The sequence below is a fragment of the Danaus plexippus genome, chromosome 7 (genome assembly GCF_018135715.1).
Source record: "Danaus plexippus chromosome 7, MEX_DaPlex, whole genome shotgun sequence".
NCBI lineage: Eukaryota > Metazoa > Arthropoda > Insecta > Lepidoptera > Nymphalidae > Danaus > Danaus plexippus.
The window spans coordinates 4,913,965-4,929,066 of NC_083541.1; positions in this window are offsets into that span (position 1 = coordinate 4,913,965).

Below are 15,102 nucleotides of genomic sequence, written 5' to 3' on the forward strand. Positions count from 1 at the left end.
AGTGGTCTTGATAGTAATCCTCGTCGTGATCGTAGCTAGAGTCAGGGTAATAGTTCCCGTGAGTAATCCTTTGATGAGAATAACATGTTGAGACTTGATATGGAGGCAATGATGTCTCGTCTTAAAACGTTAGAGGCGAAAACAAGGGCTTCGTCCATGCCGCACCGCGCGTCGGTGAATTCACACGACTATGAGGAATTGCGTTACAAAGGTTTGACGCCCGGTAGCGTTTGTAATAGGCAGTCATCACGACAGTTGCAGACACCAACGCGCGTCCGCGATATATCTCGCGTTTCCGATCGTCGTGTACCCTATAGAATGCGTGAATTATCGTCGATAGGGCATCTGGTTTCTCCGACGCATGTGACTTGACGTGAAGCTACCATTCAGAATGTTATCATCATCAGGATCCGAGACCTCGCTCGATCACGACAAGTAGGCGACGCGGGTATACCGTTGGAATTAGTACAGGCGAGTGTTACCGATTGCATTGCTAGTGCCATCAGATCAATTAGTACGGCTGAAAAATCTCGGTATTACTTTATTTCGAACTTTGACCCAAATCTACACAATTTTGACGATTAGTGCATACAAATTGATTGCGCGAAAGTTTTAAAAAAGTGTCTAGCTACCGTAGTTGGACCAATTCTAAGAAAGAATTCAAACCTTTATGTCCTGAAGTACCAGATTTTGCTGGAATATTGTTTGAAGTTATGTCTAAGAATTCCGATCACTATCCAACGTACGCGTAATATGTACGCCGGTCGATACTTTGCTTACGTATAGTGCAAGGACTCGATGAGGAGCTTATTTCGGTTATAATTATTCGCAGTGTCATTGATCCAAATATTAGGGCTACGGCGACAAATGCTAAACTATTTCCGAATGATTTAGTCGAATTCTTTTCAATCTATGTTAAACCAAATACAATTAGTGTTTCGAGACAACTATACTCGCGTTCGGAATTGTGAAACGTTACGACAGATAGACGATCTCTGGAGTATTCACGTAAACGTAATCTGAGTGATATCAGGTGCTTTTTCTGTGGGCAGTTGGGGCGAAAAGAAGCTTTGTGTAGTAAGAGACCCAAAATCGAACGGTTATCAGGGAGTTTATCAAATAGTGAGGGCGTTAAGTTATCTAGGCTCGAATCGTGCACATATTTTATGAATTAATGGTGATGATTGTTCAGTCTGATGTTTCGATGACAATTGATACACCTCTGGTAGGTAACTATTTAGAGAGGGTTACTAAGAGGATAATTAATGAATTCTCTCGGTACTTGATTACGGGAACTGCTACATCAACCGTAAACATAGGTAGCATGTCAATTAAACTTAAATCCAGCATTCCTGTGTATAATCGGTCATAACAACTCCCACACGCTGAAACGATCCGTGGTCGTGACATAATAACAGATTTGCTTGAAAAGCAAATAATAAAGGAATGCTCGTTTTTAGCTACCACTATTGAATACCTGGGTCGTACGATTAGTAAAGGTCAGGATAGGCCAAGTCGTCAGAAAGTGCGGGCCTTAATTGATTCAGCCGAACAAAAAAAATCTTAAGCAAGTAAGGCAATTTCTGGGGTTAGCTAGCTATTTTAGGCGGTATATAGTTGGGTTTGCCCAAAGGGCTGCTTGCATAGCGGCACTTACTAAAAATTAACTTTCATTGAGGTGCTGAAAAACAGGCCGCTCGTGACTACATCATAGATTGTCTTACAAGTGAGCCAGTACTCGCCATTTATGATCCTACGCTGCCAATAGAAATACTACACAGATGCGAGCTCGATTGGTTACGGAGTCGTCATGATGAGAGTGCATAAGGGAAATCGTAAACGAGTACTGCCTTATTGTAGTAGACTCACTCAGGGGGCTGAGAGGAAGTAGCACTCGTACGAACTGAAGACGCTGGCAGTGATTAAGGTATTAGAGTATTTCAGGCATTATCTTGTGGTTGCACACTTCATCGTGGTTACTGACTGTAACGCGTTAAAACTTACCCAACGTAAGAAAGACTTGTTGCCAAGGGTGGCTCGGTGGTGGGTATACCTCCAAGAATTCGATTCTAACCTGGAATATAGAAAAGGTTGTTTTTTGTCCCATGCAGATTATCTTAGCCGCAATCCGGTTAACTTATGTACCATTAAAAGACCGCTAAATTGGGCGCAAGTTGCTCAGGCTTCTGACGAGAAAACTCACTCTCTAAACAAAAACTGGTGAATGGGCAGTTAAACCTCAGTCGTTATGACATCCTTTAAGTCAAGCTCTCACCTATTGGTGAAAATCCTAATTTTTGTTGTTATATTCCAAAAGGCCATAGACTGTCTTATGTGTATTTTCACGACGAACATGATCATCAAGGGGTTGATAAAACTGTAGACTTGATAACAAAACACTTTTAGTTCCCAGGGTTGAGAACATTTGCAAAGAAAAAAAAATACATTTCCCATTGTTTGGTTTGCCTTTCTCATAAAAAGGTAGCTCGTGCTCTTTCACGGCTCATTCATTCATGGGAGAAAACCAGACGTAGCATTTGAGGCAGTCCATATGGACACCTTGGGCCCCCTACCAGAAACTGACGGTCACCGTCATGTACTTATTATTATAGACGCGTTTTCAAAATTTTGTTTATTGTATCCCATGTTCCGACAAGACACTGACGAACTAAAGCAACACTTCACTACCATGGTGTCTCTCTTTGGAACTCCAAAATTAATTGTCACTGATCGGGGACGCATGTTTCAATGTTTCAAAGTACTGATTTTATTAATTGGGTCAAGGACTTGGCCAGCTGTTTTGTTGAGGTTACAGCTGATCCTAAACATAACAAAACGCAAGACAACTCAATATTTTGCTTTAAACCTGCTTATAGGTGCTGAAGCTACCACACCGCTCATACGTAGTTTGATACGAGACGTTACTGTTGAAGGCTCAAGTGGTAATCGAGAAGTCCTTCGTCAAATGAGTCGTCAGAGGGCATCTAAACTCCTTCGTGCCAACTAAACTCGTCAAGATGCCTATGCTAACTAGAGACGTAAACAGCTCACTCTTTTGAACTAAATTCCTTAGTTTTTGTTAGCAAGGTGGCTCAGTCAACAAGGAAGCTGGACTCATGTATGCGGGGACCATACCGGGTTATGAAGACACTATCACACTGCCGATATGAGCTGCAGATGTTAGCTGGCTCATACGGCAAATCGACTCGAGCAGCTGCGGAATATATGGTCCCGTGGAAGTGAGAATGGACTCCCGATGTGTGTTCTGCTTTCTTTGATGGTGAGGTATTTGCCTTATTCTGCCTGAAATTTTGACTAAAACTCCTTTTGAGATTTTATTGAAACTTAATCCCATTGTGTTATTTATTTTAATTTTGTTTTGACACAAATCTCTAAATGTATTGGGGTTAAAGCGAGGAGACATGAGTTACTTGTTACGATGTGAGCGTTTGTCTTGGAGTGTATCGGACACGCTGTATTAGAGGTTAGATCTCTGGGTCTGGGATAGCTGTCTTGGAGTGCATCGGGCCCGGTTGTCCTAGAAGTGGTGTTGTGTCTGGGATAACCGATTGCCTTGGAGTGCATCGGGCCGGTTATCCCGGAGGGGACGCTTAGGTTGGGATAACCATTTGCCTTGGAGTGCATCGGGCCGGTTATCCTAAGAGGTACGTTGAGCCTGGGATAGCCGTTTACCTTGGAGTGCATCGGGTTCGGTTATCCCAGGAGGGACCATAGGCCTGGGATAATTGTTTATCTTGGAGTGCATCGGATACGTTATCCTGAGGATCTGGTCTCTTGGTTAGGAATTAATTTAGTATGTTCGGAAGCTTGACTTTGATAGTGAGTTGTCTATCGAGCTGTGGTTGTAAAAGATCATGAGTTTATTTATGGGATGTTGGTCGGCCAACATTGCCTGTATCAGATGGTATGTTTTGGAACATGTTTTTATAATAACCTTCACACACACACCAAGTCATGCCTCAAGCAATTCCTTGTGGGTCTCTGACGAGGTGTGAGGGGGCGATCTTCCGACAAGTCCCGCCCCAAGTGGTTGGTTATTGGGATGTTTTACAACCACTTTGTGTGGGCTATGTTTGTTTAGCTCACTTTACATTGACGTTAACCATGATGTTACTGTTGAGTTAAATCAAAAATCGAAAAGATTTCTGCCGTTATATTTCTCAATTTCAGACATAGACAATGAGGGAGAAGAGTTGTGTCATGACGCCAACTTGCCTCCGGAGGTTGACCTGCCTGTGGAGGGGACTGAGCCGCAATCAAGCCCGTCTGGAATGTCAAGACATTCAAAACTGAATACGTCTAGTGCGAATGAAAAGAATATCCTGCCCTTGGTGCTAATACTACGTTTTGGACGTCAAGAAAGTTAAACACAAAGGAGCCCGGGGACGTGCTCATGTCAGGAAAGGCCGTGTAGGAATATGAGAGGGTAGAAGAGAATCAATGTAGGAATATGAGAGGGTAGGAGAGACTCAAACGACATATAAGCCGTTGTCAGAGGACATCAGGGCCCTTTTTTCGTTCGTAACGCGCGTTGGTGTGATAGTTTAGTCGTTAGTAGATTTTCGAAGTGTGTTTAAATCTTTCGATTGTATTATATTCGGATTTCATTTAACGATTAGTTTAAATCAAGATAGTTGAAAGTTATTCATTTAGAATTGTTTTTATTTTTGTGTAAATTTAATAAATTTGCAGTGGAATTGTATCGAATGTTATTTTTTAAAAAGTCAATTCTTACCTTGTTTCTAAGAATATATATAAGAAAAAAGAACATTGCTTCTTTGTATTTATGATCAGATCAATTCAAAAATAGCTTCATGATAAAAAAAAGATATTAACTAAATAAATTAATCTATATAAAATGAGTTATTCAATTATAAAATATCTAATTGAAATTGTTTAATACATACTTGATTTAGTTCACGACTTGCTTCTTTTGAGCAATATATAAATCCGTACATTATTTTTAACTGGCTCAAATAGCCATAACATGATAAAATATTTGATGGCTTTATTCACACTGGAACTGTGGAATATTCTGGAAATGTCAATGTTGACATCCGAACTCACGTTTATAACAACGTATTTATGTCATAAACATTAAATGTCACTTGTAGTGTCAAAGGAGAAGCGATAGCATAGAAAAATGTTAAAGGAGAATCTCAAAATAAGATATTTGCTTTAAACAAAATTCAAATAAGTTTTCCAATTAAATTCTTGTTCTTTGATCTTCAAAGCGTCTTGTTTTATAACCGACAACCGACAATCCGTCCGTTACAAAAGTGTATTTTCTTTATGGTCAAATTGAACGATCAAGAGTAGGTATTTTAAAATTATAAAACCTATTACAATCTAAAGAAGCCCATTCAAAGAAAAAAATAATTATGCGTGGAGTCCCTCAACGTGGAAGAAGTGAAACTTCGTAATGTTGGAATGAAAATAGGAAGGGGTAGAAATTGATTTTTTTAGGAATTTTTCGTGTATCTTTAAGGAAAGCTTTACTAACATAACTTACAAGTCACAATTGATTAACCGCATGCGATAGAGCGCCACGCATTCTCTCTCTCTGTCTCTTTATATCCCCCATCCTCAGGAGCGTAAAACATTTAACGCAACCTTACAGGAAGTCGCATAAGAAGTTTCACTTTAAAAAATATATTTTTAGTACCTTTAACCCATGTTTGTAATGAAAAATAAATATGGTTTTTCATACATTAATCTTGTCACGTGATAGTTATCAACTCAGATTTAATAATGGAGATCTGTCCTCTGGCAACTCTGTCTCTTGTTTAATAGTGTAACGAAATAATAAGTGGCTTACATTACAATATTCTCATATATTAATAGATGTCAATGTTGTAAAAAACCACTTTCGTAATAATTATAATCAATTGCAAAGTAAGATTACTTTTCTTATATTTATTTTTAAAAGTGTCATTTGCTAACAGCAACTTAATATCAGCCATAAATCATACCAAACACCATATATTATGATTAAATTCAATAAAAAACTGATAAATACTAGATACATTAAGCGAATTGTTTTATCTAATTACAGATTATCTCACTGTTCGTAAAAAGAGTTTCCCTGCGTCATCAAAAAAAAAATCTCACTGTAGCTAATAATATAAATATTGGAAATATGACATATTTTTTGATAAACTGAACATTTTTTTTTTTAATATTTTATTAAAAAAACAAATTGTGAGTATTCAATAGGCATGCATGTTAAATACTGAATTTTTTAATACTTTAATGGAAAAATTCTGTTTGTTTAAATGTTTTGGATAAATCTGATTCAATTAATCAGACTATAGCTGAGCGGGAAAACAGTAGCCAATAGGAACCCTTATGGATTTATCTGAGTTATTCGTTTGTCGAGACCCCCCGTGTTAGGATTGCTTTGTAGATATTAAACTAAAATTAATATCAAATACTAATATCTGCAATCCATAGATTAGGGGAAAACCACAAACTTGAAAAATCAATGCAATGGAATGACTTAGATATTTTTGTTTAGATTGTGGTTAGTTTACTTTCAATATTTTAATGCTTAGAAGGAATAAACACATAGAGGGGTTTGCCTTTTGATTTAGAATCATTTAATTTTTATCTTTTCGCTTTAGAAGGTTTTCTTTCTTTCTCTTATTAGTAAAATCACTGCGTCTAACGTCCTATTTAAATTTTTTTTGATACAATCGTGTAACTACTGAGACTTGTGGTTTTTTTACGTTTGTTCAGATGTTCACAGCTTCCTTAATTAATGTAAACAAAAAAACTTCAATATTTGAAAAAACGAGGCTGGAGCGCAGACACGAAGACGTAATACTGATGAAAATACGCGTACGTCTGTTACGTACGCGCAACATATAAAAAAATAAATAAACATCGCCGGGGCAACATCGTTGTATTGATAAATTATCATATTACAAGCGACGTTGCTGATTCCGCGGTATTAACACCAGGCCGTGTAAACCAGATGATTCCTGATACCAAACAAGCAATGGAATAGGATTGCTATCCTAACATCGGGCTACTCATGTAGTCTTGTATAGGTTTTAAGTTTTAATATATAATTCTTATTATAATAAACATATAAATAAGTTTCATAGTTTTCCTGGAACCTTTGGCGGGTGTGAATTCCACCCTACATGATTCGTATATATATATATATTCTTAGAAACAAGGTAAGAATTGACTTTTTAAAAAATAACATTCGATACAATTCCACTGCAAATTTATTAAATTTACACAAAAATAAAAACAATTCTAAATGAATAACTTTCAACTATCTTGATTTAAACTAATCGTTAAATGAAATCCGAATATAATACAATCGAAAGATTTAAACACACTTCGAAAATCTACTAACGACTAAACTATCACACCAACGCGCGTTACGAACGAAAAAAGGGCCCTGATGTCCTCTGACAACGGCTTATATGTCGTTTGAGTCTCTCCTACCCTCTCATATTCCTACATTGATTCTCTTCTACCCTCTCATATTCCTACACGGCCTTTCCTGACATGAGCACGTCCCCGGGCTCCTTTGTGTTTAACTTTCTTGACGTCCAAAACGTAGTATTAGCACCAAGGGCAGGATATTCTTTTCATTCGCACTAGACGTATTCAGTTTTGAATGTCTTGACATTCCAGACGGGCTTGATTGCGGCTCAGTCCCCTCCACAGGCAGGTCAACCTCCGGAGGCAAGTTGGCGTCATGACACAACTCTTCTCCCTCATTGTCTATGTCTGAAATTGAGAAATATAACGGCAGAAATCTTTTCGATTTTTGATTTAACTCAACAGTAACATCATGGTTAACGTCAATGTAAAGTGAGCTAAACAAACATAGCCCACACAAAGTGGTTGTAAAACATCCCAATAACCAACCACTTGGGGCGGGACTTGTCGGAAGATCGCCCCCTCACACCTCGTCAGAGACCCACAAGGAATTGCTTGAGGCATGACTTGGTGTGTGTGTGAAGGTTATTATAAAAACATGTTCCAAAACATACCATCTGATACAGGCAATGTTGGCCGACCAACATCCCATAAATAAACTCATGATCTTTTACAACCACAGCTCGATAGACAACTCACTATCAAAGTCAAGCTTCCGAACATACTAAATTAATTCCTAACCAAGAGACCAGATCCTCAGGATAACGTATCCGATGCACTCCAAGATAAACAATTATCCCAGGCCTATGGTCCCTCCTGGGATAACCGAACCCGATGCACTCCAAGGTAAACGGCTATCCCAGGCTCAACGTACCTCTTAGGATAACCGGCCCGATGCACTCCAAGGCAAATGGTTATCCCAACCTAAGCGTCCCCTCCGGGATAACCGGCCCGATGCACTCCAAGGCAATCGGTTATCCCAGACACAACACCACTTCTAGGACAACCGGGCCCGATGCACTCCAAGGCAAACGGTTGTCCCAGGCACAGCGCCACTTCTGGCATAGCCTGTCCGATGCACTCCAAGACAGCTATCCCAGACCCAGAGATCTAACCTCTAATACAGCGTGTCCGATACACTCCAAGACAAACGCTCACATCGTAACAAGTAACTCATGTCTCCTCGCTTTAACCCCAATACATTTAGAGATTTGTGTCAAAACAAAATTAAAATAAATAACACAATGGGATTAAGTTTCAATAAAATCTCAAAAGGAGTTTTAGTCAAATTTCAGGCAGAATAAGGCAAATACCTCACCATCAAAGAAAGCAGAACACACATCGGGAGTCCATTCTCACTTCCACGGGACCATATATTCCGCAGCTGCTCGAGTCGATTTGCCGTATGAGCCAGCTAACATCTGCAGCTCATATCGGCAGTGTGATAGTGTCTTCATAACCCGGTATGGTCCCCGCATACATGAGTCCAGCTTCCTTGTTGACTGAGCCACCTTGCTAACAAAAACTAAGGAATTTAGTTCAAAAGAGTGAGCTGTTTACGTCTCTAGTTAGCATAGGCATCTTGACGAGTTTAGTTGGCACGAAGGAGTTTAGATGCCCTCTGACGACTCATTTGACGAAGGACTTCTCGATTACCACTTGAGCCTTCAACAGTAACGTCTCGTATCAAACTACGTATGAGCGGTGTGGCAGCTTCAGCACCTATAAGCAGGTTTAAAGCAGAATATTGAGTTGTCTTGCGTTTTGTTATGTTTAGGATCAGCTGTAACCTCAACAAAACAGCTGGCCAAGTCCTTGACCCAATTAATAAAATCAGTGCTTTGAAACATTGAAACATGCGTCCCCGATCAGTGACAATTAATTTTGGAGTTCCAAAGAGAGACACCATGGTAGTGAAGTGTTGCTTTAGTTCGTCAGTGTCTTGTCGGAACATGGGATACAATAAACAAAATTTTGAAAACGCGTCTATAATAATAAGTACATGACGGTGACCGTCAGTTTCTGGTAGGGGGCCCAAGGTGTCCATATGGACTGCCTCAAATGCTACGTCTGGTTTTCTCCCATGAATGAATGAGCCGTGAAAGAGCACGAGCTACCTTTTTATGAGAAAGGCAAACCAAACAATGGGAAATGTATTTTTTTTCTTTGCAAATGTTCTCAACCCTGGGAACTAAAAGTGTTTTGTTATCAAGTCTACAGTTTTATCAACCCCTTGATGATCATGTTCGTCGTGAAAATACACATAAGACAGTCTATGGCCTTTTGGAATATAACAACAAAAATTAGGATTTTCACCAATAGGTGAGAGCTTGACTTAAAGGATGTCATAACGACTGAGGTTTAACTGCCCATTCACCAGTTTTTGTTTTAGAGAGTGAGTTTTCTCGTCAGAAGCCTGAGCAACTTGCGCCCAATTTAGCGGTCTTTTAATGGTACATAAGTTAACCGGATTGCGGCTAAGATAATCTGCATGGGACAAAAAACAACCTTTTCTATATTCCAGGTTAGAATCGAATTCTTGGAGGTATACCCACCACCGAGCCACCCTTGGCAACAAGTCTTTCTTACGTTGGGTAAGTTTTAACGCGTTACAGTCAGTAACCACGATGAAGTGTGCAACCACAAGATAATGCCTGAAATACTCTAATACCTTAATCACTGCCAGCGTCTTCAGTTCGTACGAGTGCTACTTCCTCTCAGCCCCCTGAGTGAGTCTACTACAATAAGGCAGTACTCGTTTACGATTTCCCTTATGCACTCTCATCATGACGACTCCGTAACCAATCGAGCTCGCATCTGTGTAGTATTTCTATTGGCAGCGTAGGATCATAAATGGCGAGTACTGGCTCACTTGTAAGACAATCTATGATGTAGTCACGAGCGGCCTGTTTTTCAGCACCTCAATGAAAGTTAATTTTTAGTAAGTGCCGCTATGCAAGCAGCCCTTTGGGCAAACCCAACTATATACCGCCTAAAATAGCTAGCTAACCCCAGAAATTGCCTTACTTGCTTAAGATTTTTTTTGTTCGGCTGAATCAATTAAGGCCCGCACTTTCTGACGACTTGGCCTATCCTGACCTTTACTAATCGTACGACCCAGGTATTCAATAGTGGTAGCTAAAAACGAGCATTCCTTTATTATTTGCTTTTCACGACCACGGATCGTTTCAGCGTGTGGGAGTTGTTATGACCGATTATACACAGGAATGCTGGATTTAAGTTTAATTGACATGCTACCTATGTTTACGGTTGATGTAGCAGTTCCCGTAATCAAGTACCGAGAGAATTCATTAATTATCCTCTTAGTAACCCTCTCTAAATAGTTACCTACCAGAGGTGTATCAATTGTCATCGAAACATCAGACTGAACAATCATCACCATTAATTCATAAAATATGTGCATGATTCGAGCCTAGATAACTTAACGCCCTCACTATTTGATAAACTCCCTGACAACCGTTCGATTTTGGGTCTCTTACTACACAAAGCTTCTTTTTGCCCCAACTGCCCACAGAAAAAGCACCTGATATCACTCAGATTACGTTTACGTGAATACTCCAGAGATCGTCTATCTGTCGTAACGTTTCACAATTCCGAACGCGAGTATAGTTGTCTCGAAACACTAATTGTATTTGGTTTAACATAGATTGAAAAGAATTCGACTAAATCATTCGGAAATAGTTTAGCATTTGTCGCCGTAGCCCTAATATTTGGATCAATGACACTGCGAATAATTATAACCGAAATAAGCTCCTCATCGAGTCCTTGCACTATACGTAAGCAAAGTATCGACCGGCGTACATATTACGCGTACGTTGGATAGTGATCGGAATTCTTAGACATAACTTCAAACAATATTCCAGCAAAATCTGGTACTTCAGGATATAAAGGTTTGAATTCTTTCTTAGAATTGGTCCAACTACGGTAGCTAGACACCCATTTATTGAGCCAAGATTTCGCATCCCCTAACAAACAATTTCCTATTCGTGAAAGGCATTCTAAATCATTCCAATTGTTTAAAACTTTCGCGCAATCAATTTGTATGCACTAATCGTCAAAATTGTGTAGATTTGGGTCAAAGTTCGAAATATAGTATTACCGAGATTTTTCAGCCGTACTAATTGATCTGATGGCACTAGCAATGCAATCGGTAACACTCGCCTGTACTAATTCCAACGGTATACCCGCGTCGCCTACTTGTCGTGATCGAGCGAGGTCTCGGATCCTGATGATGATAACATTCTGAATGGTAGCTTCACGTCAAGTCACATGCGTCGGAGAAACCAGATGCCCTATCGACGATAATTCACGCATTCTATAGGGTACACGACGATCGGAAACGCGAGATATATCGCGGACGCGCGTTGGTGTCTGCAACTGTCGTGATGACTGCCTATTACAAACGCTACCGGGCGTCAAACCTTTGTAACGCAATTCCTCATAGTCGTGTGAATTCACCGACGCGCGGTGCGGCATGGACGAAGCCCTTGTTTTCGCCTCTAACGTTTTAAGACGAGACATCATTGCCTCCATATCAAGTCTCAACATGTTATTCTCATCAAAGGATTACTCACGGGAACTATTACCCTGACTCTAGCTAGGATCACGACGAGGATTACTATCAAGACCACTGCGGCTACAATTGCGTTCACGTTCAGACATTTTAGTAACAAAATAAAATAATTAAATAAGTATGATCGCTAGAAATTAACGTATCAACAAACAAACGCAATAAAAGCTTACTCACCGCTTAATCAAAGTAATTAACACAAATTAATATTCTCGATAATAACGTAACACGATATTTAAAATAACTCAGTGTCTAAAAAAAAGTTATAATGAAATATTTAATAAAACACAAAAAAAAATAATGAAAAAATAATGAACAAAAAAAAAAAAAAAAAAATAATGTGGGTAAATTGAAATAACAAGGCCTTACCAAACGGGGTTCTCAAGGTACGTATCGCACTTCTGATCTTAGAAACAAGGTAAGAATTGACTTTTTAAAAAATAACATTCGATACAATTCCACTGCAAATTTATTAAATTTACACAAAAATAAAAACAATTCTAAATGAATAACTTTCAACTATCTTGATTTAAACTAATCGTTAAATGAAATCCGAATATAATACAATCGAAAGATTTAAACACACTTCGAAAATCTACTAACGACTAAACTATCACACCAACGCGCGTTACGAACGAAAAAAGGGCCCTGATGTCCTCTGACAACGGCTTATATGTCGTTTGAGTCTCTCCTACCCTCTCATATTCCTACATTGATTCTCTTCTACCCTCTCATATTCCTACAATATATATATATATATATATATATATATAGTGGACATTATTGAATAAACACACAGTAACAAACTTTCTTATTCTATCTTATTATTATACCTTCTACTATTAGTGGGATGGGACAGTAGTATTATAACTTTGAGTTAAACAACAATAAGCCCTCGGTTTCTGATACATGGTACATTTGATGTTTTCACGAGTGTTATTTGTGGTTCAATCAGAGTTTCTTCAAACTTATCCAATATTCGTTTGAAGTCGAACATTCGTCTCTCTTTAAGTGCCTACATCTTAGCCAGCGATATCTCCGCGCTTAACTTAAAACGAAAGATAACTTTCTCGACTTTGTTCTATATATATGAAACGCGCAATACTTGTTGGGTCCCATCACATATATATGAAATCGATAAAGATTTCTTATAATTTATTTATAAGTAATCTTTTAAGAAAGATTCTATATTAATTAAGAGACAGTTTCTATCAAAGTAGATATTAGTCCTTAAAGAAATTAAATTAACGAAGCAAAAGTTAAATAAATTAAAGTTTTATTAACACATCTATAACCGAACTCCAGCTATTGGCTTGTAGTTTAAATTATAGCCACCTAATTGAATCGTTGGCGGTTAAGGCAAATTGCAATTCTGACTCGGTAAAATGGTGAAATTGTATTTCAATTGGAGACTCACAGCTTATATGTGAGTGTTTTAATAATATTAGTAAAAAAGTCAGACAATGTTTTATTAAATATAAATAAAAAGCCTGCAAAATAAAACCGAATCTTAATTATTAGCGGCATATTTTTAGTTGTTTTGCAATTTGAAGTATAATTAATTATTTCACTTTAAGAATATATTGAATATTTATTACTGTAATTTTTTTTTTATTATTTATTATTTGCGATCACTATGATCAAGACATCTTTGTGTCTGCAATATATCTTTTGTGGCGACAGTATCTCTTTCAATGTTGTTGAAGGATAAAATGAGCTTCAATTGAACATTGTAAAAATGTCAATGAAAAATGGCATAAGGTAAAAATTATAGCTGTGGTATTGAAACGAATTACTATCAAGAATTTATATAGATAGTTATCGCAAGTCATAAATATGTTTTTCTGTGGTTCTTAAAAGTTAATATATAATTTTATGGATCAATATCAATCTATATACTATAATAATTAGGGCTTAGGATTAAAATTATAATATACGAAGCGGAAAACGGATTCACGAGGATTATTTCAGCGCGACAAATTTAACGATGTTTGGCAAATTTGTATCAGCACCGTTTACAAAATGAATATTGATTTAATTCATCGCGACAGTAAATTTATAAAACAATGAGTATTGCATATGATATTTATAGGCCGAATTTTAACTCGATTTCTTTATACGTAATATAAATTTTGTAACAAGTTTTTATTAAATAAAGAAATATGAGAATAAACGTTCTAAACAAAAACATCAAATGCAGCCTCTATTCGGATTCCAGTCACGTGGTCATCGATTGCATTAGGGTTTGTAATCACCGCTCTTGTCTCGCCAATAAGCGCACAATTCCTTCGTTAGCCATTTTGTATTGCGCCATTCATAATTACAATTTATATGGTAGGACCTAAATTAATTTTATCAACAAAATAACTTTGAGCATATCTTTACATGTCGGAGCAAATTAAACAAAGTTGATAAAGCAAATAAATCAAAACACGAACCAAAATTAGACAGATCGTAAAATTTACTCCCCCGAAAGTTTTGGTTTAATTTGATAAGCGTAATTATTGATTGCAGTTTCTGGTCGGACGCATCGCATGTCAGGGGTGTGTCACTATAGGTTCCATAGTGATCGATCAATGTTCGAAAGTCCGACAAAATTGATAAGCAGCACAATGCATCACAACAGTTACCGTAGTGTTTTCCACTTTTAAACGAAAATATACATGGAAAAAATTTAATCAACAGTTTAAAAAGTACAAAATAAAATTCTGAATATTTTTTATTCAATATAATTTTTCATTGATTATGTTAAAACTTATAGTTACATTGTAACTAAAACAAACAATGAAACCGTCAATTAATTATAAAAAGTTCCCGGACCACGTCAGCTATGTGAACATGAAATATTCAAGCGGCCCAAAAGGTTTTCTTAAGGGTGTAGTCATTTAAATAAATATTATTTCACCGCATTTCTTATGCATGAGCTTACAACCCTGCAGAACTGTTGTATTAAACGTAAACTTCTCAAGTATCTTCTACCTTATAATTCCTTTCACAGCTTTAACACTCCTTAAAATTATTATTTTGTGATGAGGTTTTATTTTCATATTATAACTGGTATTTTTTTAGGTGTAAAGCTGGTTAAAATA